This window comes from Abramis brama, assembly GCF_963993115.1.
Source record: "Abramis brama genome assembly, chromosome: 12".
Classification (NCBI taxonomy): domain Eukaryota; kingdom Metazoa; phylum Chordata; class Actinopteri; order Cypriniformes; family Leuciscidae; genus Abramis; species Abramis brama.
The window spans coordinates 15,430,612-15,445,628 of NC_139974.1; positions in this window are offsets into that span (position 1 = coordinate 15,430,612).

Consider the following 15,017-nt stretch of genomic DNA (forward strand, 5'->3'; position numbering starts at 1 on the left):
TTTAAACTAGACTAAATATATAGTATATTTAGTATGGTTTACAAAAAAAAAATGTATAATCTACCCAAAACTAGTAAACGAAAATTGTCTAAACATATTTCGTCTGTAACATATGATTTTTATTATAGGCTACATTAATATAGAGCATATACATTTTAATTTGCAGTTATACGTTGCTTACAAATACATATTTAAATGTCGTGATTTTATATTTAAACACACATTTTACGGTTTTTCAGACATTTCAGCGATTAGAACAATTTAGCACATAAGAATAACTTACTATTCACAGCTGGATCCAATGCTCCTCGAAGTGAAAATCCACTTCTGAGGTCGATTTTTCCAAGATTAACATTATATTAACTTACTATTACGCAATAATTATACCTAATATCGTCACAAGACGACATAAAGTACATGAATCTGATTAAATTTGATATGTTTTTGACAGGTTTTCATGGATTGCCTCAGAACATTTGCTTGAAAAGCGCGCGCTCTTCACGTGTTCACATATTAGGCCTACCTTTAGCAGATGAGAGAACGACGGACATCTCTCTCTTTTTATACAGATTACATAAACAGAAAATATTTATATTAGTTTAGAATTCGATCATTTAAAAGTAGACACTTATATTATAAAGATATATTGCTTAAATGCCTCTGTTTGCTGAGTTTTGTTTAAGATTAGACACGTGCTCCAGAAAAAAACTTAACGGAGGGTCAGATGTTTAAGCACAAAGTTTTGTTTCGATAAATTTGTAATTTTTTCCCACATTTCTTAGTCTGTATGCAACGCCGGCGCGTTTGTCGACCCCGCGCAAAATGCCTCCGTTTTAATAAGTATTTCAAGGTATTAAGAGGCATGTGACTTAATTCACTACATCTGATGTCAACTGAATAACATATCAAATTAATGTTTTTTTGTTACCTGTATCGGGATTTCGTTCAATAAAAGCAGAGTCTCTGGATATCAACGTGTCTCCAGTCTCGCTTGATATACCTTTCAGGTGACGTTGCGGTGTGGCGATTCTTCTTTGGGTTTTTTTCTTTAACGGTGGTCGCAAAATGCCGCAAACTATATGGTCGCAAACTGTTTTAGTGTGCCACGATGCCACCGTGCCACCCCCAATTTATGAATGATCATGCTTATTCTATTATTATTATTATTATGAAGAAAATAATAATTTTCATAATAATATTTTATATATACACTACTGGTCAAAAGTTTTAGATCGGTAAGATTTGTTATGTTTTTAAAATAAGTTTTCTGCTCACCAAGGCTGCATTTATTTTATAAAAAATAATAAAAAAATAAGTATCATTGTGAAATATTATGAAAATATAAAATGTTTAAAATGTATAAAATATAAAAATATAAATATATTTTAAAATGTAATTTATTCCTCAGATGAAAGCTGAATTTTCAACATCATTACTCCAGTCTTCGTCACATGATCCTTCAGAAATCTCTAATATGATGATTTGATGCTCAAAAAACATTCATTATTTTCAATGTTGAAAACAGTTGTGTACAATTTTTTTTTCAAAATTCTTTGATGAATAGAAAGTTCAAAAGAACAGCATTTATTTAAAATAGAATATTTTCTAACAATATAAATGTCTTTACTGTAATGTTTGATTAGTTTAACTCATCCTTGATGAATAAAAGTATTGATTTATTTTATTTCTTTCCCCCAAAAATAAAATTAAAATTCTTGCTGACCCCAAACTTTTGAAGGGTAGTGTTTAATGTTACAAAAGCTTTCAATTTCAGATAAATGCTGTTCTTTTGAACTTTCTATTCATCATAGCATCATGAAATAAAAAATAAAAAAAAACTGTTTTCAACATTGATAATAATCATAAATGTTTCTTGAGCATCAAATTATCATGATTTCTGAAGTATCATGTGTCACTGAAGACTGGAGTATCTGCTGAAAATTCAGCTTTGATCACAGGAATAAATTACACTTAACTATTATATTCACATAGGAAACAGCTGTTTTAAATTGTAATAATATTTCACAATATGACTGTTTTTGTTTGTATTTTTAATCAAATAAATGCAGCCTTGGTGAGCAGAAGATACTTCTTTTAAAAACATTAAAAATCTTACCGATCTAAAACTTTTGACCGGTAGTGTGTATATATTAGCTTGGTAGCTCTCAGAAACTCAAATAAATAACGATTTATTTAACATTTCTTTTAATAAGTCTCATTTACATTTACATTCATTTAGCTGACCCTTTTATCCAAGCAACTTACAAATGAGAACAATAGAAGCAGATAAACAATATGCAAATGCTATGCAAATATGCAAGTGCTAGCGCTTAATGCAAATATGCAAGTCTCTTCCATGTCCTAAATTTTTCTCTTGACTACTGCTATCATATTTATTGCACAACACTCTGCTGATCAGGTGTAGAGTTTGCAGTGTGTCCTAACCAAAATCTTGATGGTTTCCTCTTTCTGCATACCCTTACCCCAACCTGAGAGTCCCTTCCTCTATTCCTGCCACATTCTCATAACTTCTTTCTTATTATCGATTATAGCTTCCTACTTGCTGTAACTTTCTGTACAACTTTGCTGTATTTTGTACTAGGGTTAACAACCCTAACCCTAACCCTAACCCTCTTGACTATCATATTCACATCATAACAATGCTATGTTGATCAGGTACCTGCAACTATTACATAAACCAGTATTCATGTTTCCTCTATTATATTGTTCCTGCCACATTCTCATAACTTCTTTCATTATTATAGATTTAGCTTCTGATTTTCCTAATTTGCGGTATATTTAAATATTTTGAAGTAGGATTAGGGTTACCCTAACCCTAACCCTAATCTCACACATATTTGCTATATTTGTTCATCCGTAAAGGATTCTGTGTCCTCCAATGACATCAGGACATGGTCAAACTAATAACTGCAGTATATGTGCTAAATCAACATTAAATTAGGAGTTTTTACAAAAACAAAAATACACATATGATCCCACTCCAACATTTTCAATATAAATCTGTAATATTTTAGGCCCTTTGTGGGCTCAACCATATGTGCAAGATCCAGATAATCATGAATCGTGCTCTGCACCACTTGATAGTGGGTTGTAATTCTACTGAATACTGATGGCCAAAAGAGTCCCTAGTCAGACGTTCAGATATTTAACCAGTTTTGCACGTCCACAGACGTCCAAAAGAGTCCCTAGTCAGACGTTTAAATATTGAACCAGTTTTGCACGTCCATAGACCTCCAAAGGAGTCCCTAGTCAGACGTTCAGATTTTGAACCAGTTGCGCACGTCGTCAAAAAGAGTCCCTAGTCAGACGTTCAGATATTGAACCAGTTTCGCACGTCCACAGACGTCAAAAAGAGTCCCTAGTCAGACGTTCAGATTTTGAACCAGTTGCGCACGTCGTCAAAAAGAGTCCCTAGTCAGACGTTCAGATATTGAACCAGTTTCGCACGTCCACAGACGTCAAATAGAGTCCCTAGTCAGACGTTCAGATATTGAACCAGTTTCGCACGTCCACAGACCTCCAAAAGAGTCCCTAGTCAGACGTTCAGATTTTGAACCTGTTTTGCACGTCGTCAAAAAGAGTCCCTAGTCTGACATTCAGATATTGAACCAGTTTCGCACGTCCACAGACGTCAAAAAGAGTCCCTAGTCAGACGTTCAGATTTTGAACCAGTTTTGCACGTCCAGAGACGTCAAAAAGAGTCCCTAGTCAGACGTTCAGATTTTGAACCAGTTTTGCACGTCCACAGACGTCAAAAAAAGTCCCTATTCAGACGTTCAGATAGTGAACCAGTTTTGCACGTCCACAGACGTCCATAGGGGTCCTAGTCAGACGTTCAGATTTTGAACCTGTTTTGCACGTCCACAGACGTCCAAAAGTGTCCCTAGTCAGACGTTCAGATTTTGAACCAGTTTTGCACGTCCACAGACGTCAAAAAGAGTCCCTAGTCAGACGTTCAGATTTTGAACCAGTTTTGCACGTCCACAGACGTCAAAAAAAGTCCCTATTCAGACGTTCAGATAGTGAACCAGTTTTGCACGTCCACAGACGTCCATAGGGGTCCTAGTCAGACTTTCAGATAGTGAACCAGTTTTGCACGTCCACAGACCTCCAAAAGAGTCCCTAGTCAGACGTTCAGATAGTGAACCAGTTTTGCACGTCCACAGACGTCAAAAAGAGTCCCTAGTCAGACGTTCAAATAGTGAACCAGTTTTGCACGTCCACAGACGTCAAAAAGAGTCCCTAGTCAGACGTTCAGATTTTTAACCTGTTTTGCACGTCCACAGACGTCAAAAAGAGTCCCTAGTCAGACGTTCAGATTTTGAACCTGTTTTGCACGTCCACAGACGTCCAAAAGTGTCCCTAGTCAGACGTTCAGATAGTGAACCAGTTTTGCACGTCCACAGACGTCAAAAAGAGTCCCTAGTCAGACGTTCAAATAGTGAACCAGTTTTGCACGTCCACAGACGTACATAGGGGGTTCTAGTCAGACGTCCAGATTTTGAACCTGTTTTGCACGTCCACAGACGTCAAAAAGAGTCCCTAGTCAGACGTTCAGATTTTGAACCTGTTTTGCACGTCCACAGACGTCCAAAAGTGTCCCTAGTCAGACGTTCAGATAGTGAACCAGTTTTGCACGTCCACAGACGTCCATAGGGGGTCCTAGTCAGACGTTCAGATTTTGAACCTGTTTTGCACGTCCACAGACCTCCAAAAGAGTCCCTAGTCAGACGTTCAGATTTTGAACCTGTTTTGCACGTCCACAGACGTCCAAAAGTGTCCCTAGTCAGACGTTCAGATTTTGAACCTGTTTTGCACGTCCACAGACGTCAAAAAGAGTCCCTAGTCAGACGTTCAGATTTTGAACCTGTTTTGCACGTCCACAGACGTCCAAAAGTGTCCCTAGTCAGACGTTCAGATAGTGAACCAGTTTTGCACGTCCACAGACGTCCATAGGGGGTCCTAGTCAGACGTTCAGATTTTGAACCTGTTTTGCACGTCCACAGACCTCCAAAAGAGTCCCTAGTCAGACGTTCAGATTTTGAACCTGTTTTGCACGTCCACAGACGTCCAAAAGTGTCCCTAGTCAGACGTTCAGATAGTGAACCAGTTTTGCACGTCCACAGACGTCCATAGGGGGTCCTAGTCAGACGTTCAGATTTTGAACCTGTTTTGCACGTCCACAGACCTCCAAAAGAGTCCCTAGTCAGACGTTCAGATAGTGAACCAGTTTTGCACGTCCACAGACGTCCATAGGGGGTCCTAGTCAGACGTTCAGATTTTGAACCTGTTTTGCACGTCCACAGACGTCCAAAAGTGTCCCTAGTCAGACGTTCAGATATTGAACCAGTTTTGCACGTCCACAGACGTCCACAGGGGGGGTCCTAGTTAGACGTTCAGATTTTGAACCTGTTTTGTACGTCCACAGACATCCATAGGGGGTCTTAGTCAGACGTTCAAATTTTGAACCTGTTTTGTACGTCCACAGGACGTACAAAAGTGGTTCTGAACTGACGGACGTTATACAGACATGATCTGAACGTCTATCTGACGTCGCGTGTTTGCTGGGTACACACACGGATCTAGAGATTCTGGTTCAGATTCATCTGACTGAACGATTCCTTAGGTTGCGTTAAGGATTCTTTTAGTATTTTAAAAATGTAGGGGAAGAAACGCAATTCCTATTGCATTTACTGATCAGTCGTTTCCAAACGATTCAACATATTAGGCCCTATACACAATAAATCAGGAAAACAATTCTTCCAAGGGTTTGTTTACACACAGACTTTAGAATGACTTTTGCAAACTTTTAGAGGCAGTATGAATCCAATTCAAATAACTGGCCCTAAAAATACTAAAACGAAAAAATCGAAACATACTTAATTCATTAATTTTATGAAATGTTTTCATAAAATTAATTAATGGTTCAAATATTTTTAGATGGACGGACCTGACAAAGTGACTAAATGACTTGCGAATCCAGGGGCGTAGCACAAGATCCCGGACTCTATGCATAGGCAGTCCTGATGGGCCCCCATGTTCCTCAAAAAAATAAATAATAATAATAATATGGCCTCTGCACACATGAATCTGTAGACCTAGATATTTATAGCGTAATAACTATTAACTGTAAATGCTTAGAGTAGCCTGATAATTTGTCATGTGTGCACACACATTTCAAACCTCCTTTCAACATTCTCTAGCCTACTTTACTGTGGTTACTAAGTTTAAGCTAAATGATATTACAATTTTTTTTTGTATAGAACACTCAACGTAGGCTACATAATTGCTAATTATTGCTAATTTTATATATTATAGCCTATTAATTTAAAATTAAACAGGTTTCAATTTAGGCTATTATAATGGTGTGTTGTGCAAACAGCATTGTTAGTGTAGGCTACAGTTTATTTATTTAGCCTTTACCTCAGATTACATCTATAACCAAATTATCATCTGAAAGTGTATGTTCTGCTCTTTCAGTGGGTTGTCTCAGTTGATTTTTAGCACTAACGATCGTGGAGATATTCAAGCAGTTTAGCACTACAGATTTCGTGTTCTAGATTGTGCTCACCTTTCTTTGAAAATAAGTCAGTTACCAATTGTTTCCCCTCATTTTGTTTTCTTTCCTTCTAATGTCGTTCCTTTCATTTTGGGGGGCCTGATTTGCCTTGCTTTGAGAAAGACATTTCTACAGCAGAAGTTTGCACTCCTCCAGATGCTCAACTAACTAACATAAACAAAATGCGTGCAGATGGACTAAACCATTTGGCGCATTAGCAAGGGGTGGGACCAGTCAGTCAATCAACAAAGTTATTCAGCCAATACACAAATTTTACATTTCATCTGACATTCATTATGAAATGTAATTAGGAAATGAAAATATCTAGGTAACATAAAATATATTCCAGAATTTTCAAGGGCCCTCTCTCCCTTTGGGGCCCTGGTAATCAGTACTGGTTTTACCCCCAGTCCGACGCCCCTGTGCGAATCAGAATCAGTTAGTTAGTGGGTCGGTAACTGTCGAGACAGATTCATGAGTGTTTTTTATTCTCAAAAAAATTGCTCCTAAGAGTCATTCATTCGGTAATCAGACCTCACTGGTCACGTGTAGGTTTTTTATTCACTAAAAAACAACCAGAATTGGTTGTCATTCTTGGAGTCAAAAATGGAGTCATTCTTTCGAGAATTGTACTGCACTGGTCTAACTTCATTTAAATTTTAGTCTACATTTTTCTATGATATTTTTTTAAAGGGTATAACAATTCTGGAAATTCAGTGAGATTAAAAATGATGTTCTCCTCAATGTTTTCAGCCCTCTGACAAGAGATCAGTAAAACAAGTGGTGCTCACTAAGGGTGGAGCTTGATGTCCAGCACCCCCTCTCTGGATGTAATGGGTGGAGCTTGAAGGTCCAGCCACACCCTAAACCCTACCCATAACCCTATCCCTTATGCAGGTATGACATCACTTTTAAGGCCAAAACGTGAAAACTAGTTAGCATTTTAGCACTTCTGGGTTCCATCATCCTGAAGTCAATGGGTTTTTTGAATGGGATTTTGGTTAAATGGCTGGAATAAGGTCTGCGGTGAACACAAGCTCAAGACACTTTTACGTTTTATTCTACGACAGAAAACACATAAGTATTACTAGACTCATGATTTTTTGAAGCTGTAATGTGTCTTGAAAAAGGCGGTTGCTTACAAGTGGCGATGGGACTACAGAGGCAGTCGGGAACATTAAACGTCATCACGCTGAACAGGTAAACTCAAGCTAAGTTATGGTGACGTTGAATTTGTGGGACCGTGGTGTAGTTCGTTTATAGCCTACGATGTGTTCATCTGTGATAAGTATCTTGATGGACAAAACGTGCAAGTTTCATAAAATTTTGTTGATCACAGAGCTTGTTTTTTACAATAATCCAAAAGCCTATGGGAAAATCCTATTTTCGTCAAGGTAACCAGTGTGATGCTAACTGCTGTTTGGCCTACAATGTGACGTCATACTCACACTCTATACTATTGCTGTTATTAATTAGGTCAAACTCCACCCATTGGGTCCACAGTTGGACTATAGGTCAAAAACCACCCATTACATCCAGATAATCCAAGAAGTGTTTTGGCTACTAGTAGCCATTTTTACTGCAGTCTTTTTTGTTCCTTTTGTTGGTGTTGGATGGATGGGGACTTTACATTCTTTATTGGGATAAAAATAAAGTAAGTCATATTTAAGATCAGTGTCTGGAGACAAACTATTAGACAGGTATGCTTTTAGTCAACCTTGACCAAAAATAACATTATTTCAATCAATTTTACACCGTTGTTACTAAAATACAACCCCTGGGGAAATATGCCCAGACCTGCCAAAAACATCCATGAATCTCTAGTGGCGTCCTTGCTAGTAGTGTTGCAGGAAATATGGTCAGAGTATTTTTAATGCAGTGTTCTGTACTAAAAATGCACATTCCAGAATGTTTAAAGTCACCATGAAATCAAACCTCAATGGAATATTGCTGTATTCATAAATGATTTATCCGTTCACATCATCATTTTTTCTTAATTCATGTAATCAAACTAACTTCCTCTCCCTTTTGTTTACTGGCGGGTCAATCTGTCACTCGCATGAGAACGCAACAATAGCAAAAATGACAATGATCCAATCAAATCCCAATGGACAAAATCAAGTCCTGCTCTACTTTTTTTGTTCGAGAAGCTGTTTCACTCGGATATACGACACAATAGGAACAAAAGACTATTGCAACTTCCCTGTCATGCCGACTTATAACAGCACTGAACATCATGAAAATTACTTAGTTGTGTTATATATATATATGTGTGTGTGTGTGTGTGTGTGTGTGTGTGTGTGTGTGTGTGTGTGTGTGTGTGTTTTTTTAATGGAACCAGCTCTGTTCTGAAGTTGGTCCCCAACCCTACATGTGTGTATAGACCAAGCAAACGAACATTCTTCCCATGAAGGTCCCGTGAGACTCAATCTCTGCCAGGGAGAAAATGGAAAAGTAAAGAAAGGGAATTTCAGACCAAATTTCTGTCTCAGGCCGTGTGCCAGGTCGTGGGAAGGATTGCGGAGCGCGCTCTTTTGAGTGCGTGGGTAGACTTCACTCAACTACAAAACACTTGAATTTATAAGTTTGAAGTAGAAATAGCTTGTCAAAGAAAAGTTATCATGGAATAATTCAATGTTTCATTCCTTTTCTAAATCCAACAAGAACATAATAAATAACGTCCACTCAATTAAGCGAAAGGTCCAGATGTTTCAAATTTCCTTTTAACTCAAACATTCAGCATGGAGGAGGGCTGCCACGAGCAGTGTTGAGAATTATTTTGACTGCCGATTGGATCTTCTAAAAAAAACCTATATATTTATATGTCAAAGAAATTATAGATTAGCAAGGATCTGATTGGCGCATTTGGTGTTATGAATTTTATTTGCCAAAATGCCAAACATTTCAATGTCTTGAAATAGAAAGATGCAGAAAAATGCATGGACAAACATACTTATATCTCTGCACTTTGAAATGTGTTTGCATGTGTGTGTTTCCAGGAACTCCTACACCCAGGGGTCATTTCCTGTCCTGTCCTCACTTGGATTTGTGACTGCACACGCTAAGCCATGATGAAGAAAACTGTTGTGCGTATACAAAATGTGTTTGTGGGACAAAATAATATGATACACAGACCACACACAACTGGCTTTAAATTTCAAATTACACTGGAAAGAATATACAACAGATGAAGGAGGTAAATGAGGGGAGAAAGAGAAAGAAGCCATGTGGCATTATCCTTGAAAACTGCAAAACAGATAGCATGGGAAATGGAAAGAACATAATAGATATGGAAAGGAGTGAGAGAAGGAGGAGAAAAAAGTAAAAGGGGCCAAGGGGAAATAGGCTACGAGAAAAAAGAAAGAGACAGATAGAGAATGAGAAATGGCAGGATGTGTAATAACGTGCCTGTTGCCAGATATTGATGCAGATGGTTTTCATGAACCAAGTCTGTGAATTAAAAATAGCTAATCAGAGTGTTAGCATCTCTATGCTTACTGTAAAATAATCAATATATGCACAAAGTCATACAGTACACTTGTTTAACTTAACAAAAATAGTAAGTAATCTGGTTGCTTTAAAAATTTGAGTTCATTCAAATAACAAATTTGAGTTAATACAATGGAGGAGATTGGTTTAATCAACATAAACTCAAAATATTATGTTATCTGAACCACAGAAATTTTTTTTGATAACAAATCATGAAAATATATTTTATGTGAGTACTCAAGCAAACAATGGTTATTTCCTTTATCTTAATGTTCTATAAATGTTCTTTTTAGGTTTTTAACCATCTTCTAACATTCTTCAAATGTTGCATGGAGCTTTTTTGTGACAAGCAACTCTACAGAATGTTGTCTAATGGTTATTTGGTTTTCTTTTTTATAACCATAAACTAACCTTCTTGAAACCAAAATTGTTAGCTTGGGCACAACTTCTGTTCTGACATCATCATTGTCGCATCTCAGTACACTATGTTTAATTCAGCTCACATAGCACAAACACATATACATACATGCATACACACACACATGCAAACACATCTCTTTCTCAGTCTCTCTCTGGGGGCATGTCTCTTATACGCTCACCCTCTCTGAGAAAGCAGGGCGGTTGTCTATTGGAAACACATGCTGCCTTATTGATGAACAAGCTTTCCATAAAAACACATCACTCATTTATAGTAATTCATTCACCCAAACAATCCAAGTGCAAGATGATAAACTCCCAAACCCTGACTATAAAATATGACATATTTATGCATGTTTCTCTTATGATGAGTGAAAGTGTGAATTATTTTACATTCCTGTCTGTCTGCAGGATTTTTAGCGCTTGTAACTGTGTATATCTCAGTATCGGTATTCGTGAGAACAAGAGAAAAAGGGGGAGAAGAGGAAAAGAGATTTGAGGGGTTGACATGAGCAGCAGCTGGTTGGGTCATTAAGTTCTTTAACCTAGATCTGCTCCACAGACTTTAACTCTCTACTGCCCTTTACACAGTATGAGTGAGTGTGTGGAGTGAATGCACAAATGTATTAATAACTTCTGACACAGTAAAACAGGTAATAATGGACTTATGGCACTATAATGCATGCATTTTCAACTTTTGGCATCATGCAAAATCCTTTAGGTGACAGTTCATCCAAAAAAACTACATTTCAAAATTTAAATCATTTTCATGACTAAAAGAATGAGAAAAGAAGATATTTTGATATTGAGTAAATTGGGTCAAAAACAACTTTCATTATTTAAAAAAACAAACAAACACTTTTTTTTACAAAATATCTTTTAAAGGGGTCATCGGATGCAAAATTCACTTTTATATGGTGTTTGCATATGAATGTGTCTTTGCAGTGTGTGGACACAACCACCATACAATGAAAAAAATCCATTCACTCCTTTTTTTTTAATCCTCAAAAAGCCTAAACACTCTCAATAATCAAGCCTTTTGGATTTTCTGAGCAATATGATGTCATATTGCTCATGCTCCGCCCACAACTACTGAGGGACTGTCCCATATTAGCATATTTCCTGTATTAGCATATTCCCACCCTCAGTCGTTACTTTCTGCGAGGCCGCACTTTACGGCCCTGTCCCAAATGGCGCACTTCATGTGGACTTTCGGTCTCGTGGACTTAAACTGCGCGTGCTCGCCGAGTCTATGAGTCCGTAGGCTGTCCCATTCAGCATTTTAATGCTCTGAAGTGTGCTCAGCTGCGCCCCTTTGTACCCTTGAAGCGGTCTTCCGCAAAGCCCGCATAGATGCAGGCTCCACATACTTTAACTACCCAGGAATCCTTGCGAAAGGCCAATCAGACAACAGATGGGAGGAGATTTCGCTCACGGATAATTGTTGACATGGGTGAGAAGAAAATATTACGGTTTTTATGACCTAGATGTACATTTTACTAGTTGTTACCTACAGTTTATACAAACATTATGGTCATCGACCAGTGGTTGATGTCTCAAACATAATAATAGTGCATTGAATAATACGATCACATTATGATTCATTAAATAAATAGAACCGAATGTCAGGGCTTTACTGAGTCATATGTAAACATAGTATGAATATTGAAACCTGTAAATTCATCTGAAACTCATGCACATTTTCATTGTGTGTTAAAATTGTAATCTTAGTTCAAATGGAACATTATGTATTATTATGTACAGCTGTATACATCATTTAAATAGGCATGATGTATCTATTGTCTAATGCCCAGGTGGCATGCACAATATCAAAATATAGAATTGTAAAATTAGGCTGTGTAGTTGACATGGAGATAAGACGTCGGAGCGCAAAAATGTGATTTCTCCTGTCCAACAACAACCAGACCGTTTTTTCCGGCTTGACGATCGAGTCTGTCCCAAAAATACCTCTCAATGTGCCCTTGTGGACTCGCACCAAGGGCCCTATAGGTCTGCACTACATGACGTCACCAAAGTGTGGACTCTGAGGAAGTCCACAAGTCCGGAGTGTGCCATTTGGGACAGGGCCTAAGTGTCTTGTGTCAACACCCCCATGGAAGAGAGGGGTGGGGTGAGCAGTTGCTCATTATCATTTAAAGAGACATGCACTGAAATGGGTTGCTGTGAAAAGAGCTGTTTTTGAGGAGGTAAAAAGGGTGTTGTTTTACACAACCATTGAGGAATTTTAACCAAAGTATGTTACAAACTTTACACGAAAACCCTAAAGAATATTCCCAACTTGTGGAAAATGGGCATCCGATGACCCCTTTAAAAAAGGTTTGAAACTAAATGAGGGTGAGTTTACATTTTTATGAAGATCTATCCTTAAAAAGAGCTATTTCTACCTGTTATGATCCTCAAGTTGTAATTTCACTTAAGGCTGGAAAACACAGCATCATTTTGCAAAGATTTTTCAATATTTGCAGAAATTCCAAGCCAGTCTTCAGGATTTGGGCAGTCGGACTTGACAGATTTCACAGAAAATCGCGTAGTGATGAGCACAGACTCTGATTTTAAGCTTCAGATTCAGTCAACCAAGCATGTTTGATATTTTGAGCTGAATTTAGATATTGTTTTCATTTGTGGTGCGTCTCAAAGCGAAGCATTTGTTGTGTTCAAAATGACTTGAAAGTCTTGTAGTGTATTATGAAAAAGTAATAAAAGTTGTATAGTATTCCGGCCTTTATCTGCTGTATATTAAATAATATTTCTGATTTGAATAAAACTATAAAATTATTATAACTATAAAATATAAAAATGTATCTAGATTTTTAGCTTACCTGACAAAAAAATAAAAAAAAATAATAAAATACATTCATACTATATGCATACTATATACTATATGCTATACATACTAGATACTTCTCTCAAAAAACCCTCTAAAACGGATAACAGTGTGTTGAAGAGGCAGTAGAAACACATTTCTTTTTCTGGTCACAGTGTCTGTGAACTGTGGCTGTTAAAACACACACTTTTGTTTCTCATGCCACAGTGGTTGGTGAACAGTGACACAACAATAACCACAGCAGCAAGTGATTTACAGTCACAGTGATTTAATATTAGGTTTCATGACTATTAAACACTACTGCTGTTTTTGTTTTATGCAAATACTGTAACTTTGGTAAGGCGTGAAAGAAACAAACCAACAACATTGTAACAGTCAGCCACAGATGGTTTGGAGAGAAGTATCAGTTGTTCTCCTTAGTGTTACCAGTGAAAAGGGATACATCTGGAAAAACTTAAAACCTTTACACCAAGAGAGATGTGAAGGGGGAGAGAGAAACTGAGTGTGTGTGTGTGTGTGTGTGTGTGTGTGAGAGAGAGAGAGAGAGAGAGAGAGAGAGAGAGAGAGAGAGAGGAATGCAAGCAGCTCTTGTTGAGTTTGATGTTCCACATCATTGCGCTGTACCAAATGATTCCTTTCATCTCTTTACTCTTTTTAGATAACACACATACGCACAAAAGACTAACTAAAACAAATTTGAGGTTTTAAAAAATGCCTGATAAGAATCAAAAAAGTACATAAGCTTCAAGATGTTGTTCCTTGTGCCAGTGGGTGATTTGCTGAGTAAATGCGAGCAGTGCCATCTGCTGGTTGTTTTTAGTATCGTTTTGACACATGTAGCATGGCTGAACAACATTATAATCATCTTTGAGGTTGTGTAAGGATAAAAAATGTTAATAAAAAGCTGCCGATGATATTTGTACCTTATATGGTGCGTCTGGATTTAATTGTTGTGGAAAACAGCTGTGTTTTTGTTGTAAAAACAGCTATTTAAATGACTTTGGTCTTCCCATAGAAATGGCATGAGTATGTATGCAAAGTATGCAGACCACCCTCCCTCTGTCTCTGTATGCAGTGGGGTAAAATGCTTCTATTTTACATTTTCTCTAATTGGATGATTTTGCCCCATTATGATATTACCAGCATCTAATTTTGAGTGAAAAGTTGAATAGCAGCACTCAAGCTACATCAACTCTGCAAGTTTGTTTAAAACCTGATGATCATGTTCTCCAACATGGTTTGAGATGATCCAAAATGCGTGTGCTTCAATGGATTCACAAATATCTGATCGTCTGTACAGTGTTCACATGATCAGTCAATCAAATAAGCAAAGTTGTGACAGAATCATAAACGTTTCCTAATTTCATATTACATTTTTAATTTAAATCACAATGGTATAACAACTGCACACTAGCATGAACATGCAAAAATACAGATCACACACACACACACACACACACACACACACACACACACACGCACAGTAAACACATTGTACAGTGAGATAAATGGCTGTTTCTGAATGAAGAGACCCACTCTACCAGTCCAACAGGCTGTTTTTCTCTATCTTCTCTTCCTCTCTCATGCTCAAAGAGAAAGAGAGAGAAAAGACAGACAGAGGGAGAGGTCACACAGAAAGAGAGAGATGACATATTTCAGCCAAGACCTTTTTGTTTTGATGTCCAT